This window comes from Rhipicephalus microplus, chromosome X (genome assembly GCF_043290135.1).
Source record: "Rhipicephalus microplus isolate Deutch F79 chromosome X, USDA_Rmic, whole genome shotgun sequence".
Classification (NCBI taxonomy): domain Eukaryota; kingdom Metazoa; phylum Arthropoda; class Arachnida; order Ixodida; family Ixodidae; genus Rhipicephalus; species Rhipicephalus microplus.
The window spans coordinates 99,324,806-99,326,645 of NC_134710.1; positions in this window are offsets into that span (position 1 = coordinate 99,324,806).

Consider the following 1,840-nt stretch of genomic DNA (forward strand, 5'->3'; position numbering starts at 1 on the left):
GTTGTTGAAGAACTGCAACAGGATGTGTATAGTCAGAGCTCTTTTTTGTACCTGGGAAGACCCTCATCAGTATTGGCAGATTGTTCTAGAAATCCTGCACTTATCCTGTACTTCTATTGTCCCCAAAAATAATGAATGGTTGGTGACATGCTTTCAAAAGTATATATGATGTGCGTCAATGAATTCTACACAGTACTCTGAGAAACACCCACATGCCCTGTGTGCCTTGCTCAAGAAGCTCGGCCATTCACTATGCTAATGCTATGTGCTACTAGATATGGAAACATTTTGAAATTGAATAATTCAGCTATACATAAGCCTGCTTGCTCTAACATGCTTACTCATGCCTTCTTACACTCTTTATTAGTGGTTTACATCCATACTCATGACTGCTACCATTGAAGAGTACCAATTGCTCATGTTTATACTCAGGCATTCTCAGACTAATCAGTACTCACTAAGGTCTAGCTCACGCTCATTGGTACTCGCTCGTGTTCATGCATGTAAGTTGCCCTACCCGTCACACGACTAAACTACCCTATCCTTTCACTTCAATATCACTATGATCTGGATAATTTTGACTTGTTCAATTGTTTATATATGGATACAAGTAATTTGTGACGATATAAATCTAAATTTTAACTACTTGGCACTTCTTTCCTATTATGAAGGTTGTTACAGTTTGAAATCAAAACTGTTTTGTGTATTTTATGTTGTCCGAGTGTAGGTGTTTGTATGAAGGTAATGTGAATATTTTTTTTTTGTATTCAGTGTGTTTAGTTCAATATATTATTTTGAAAAATACAATGATGATATGATGTCTATAGGAACAGTATTCTGCTCAAGGTTTCTGTTATGCTGTTAGTTTGAATATTGAGTAACGTAGCATGACATTTATCATTCAATTCTTCACAATGTATACACTCTTGCAGTATGATAGTTGTGAAGTGTTAATTTATCTGTTTTGTTTGCCATGGTTCAGTAGCTGCTCCGACTTTTTCTTCTATTTTTGTTATGAAGTTGTGAACTAGTGAAGTTGTTCTAAACATAACTGTGTACAGGATTCCCCTTCAGGGGGAAAGGTTAATTGCAGCACCCACCCACTCTATCATGTCCATGTATAGGGCTCACATTGCACCCACCCTCTTGCCCACCTGCCACTTGTGCACATGCCTATGGTTCCCAAGACAGGTTTTTTTCACAGTCCTTTTCATAATACAAGTCAGAATAAACTTCAATTCATGTGATTTGTGGTTATGCCTTCTCTCATTTGTGATTGCCCCGCCGTGGTTGTCTAGTGGCTAAGGTACTCGGCTGCTGACCCGCAGGTCGCGGGTTCAAATCCCGGCTGCGGCGGCTGCATTACCGATAGAGGCGGAAATGTTGTAGGCCCGTGTGCTCAGATTTGGGTGCACGTTAAAGAACCCCAGGTGGTCAAAATTTCCGAAGCCCTCCACTACGGCGTCTCTCATAATCATATGGTGGTTTTGGGACGTTAAACCTCACATATCAAATCTCATTTGTGATTACATACACTCATACTGGTGTTTACTCACATTCTCATCATGCACTCGTACTAAGTCATGCCTTTTGAGTGAGAGTGACCGAGTGTACTCATGTAACCAAGCTCTGCTTCCAAGCAACAGAATATAAGTTAGAAAACAGCCCAAGTGGCCTGAATATAATTTTTTTGTTATGAGACGTTTTGGAATTGCAGTGTAAATAAAAAAGTACCAGTACCTGCATATTATAAGGCATGGGTTATTAAACTGCAGTCATTTATTAATGAAAAAAAGGAATCACTTTTGTTGCCACCCATCATGTGAAACCAACAAACCCA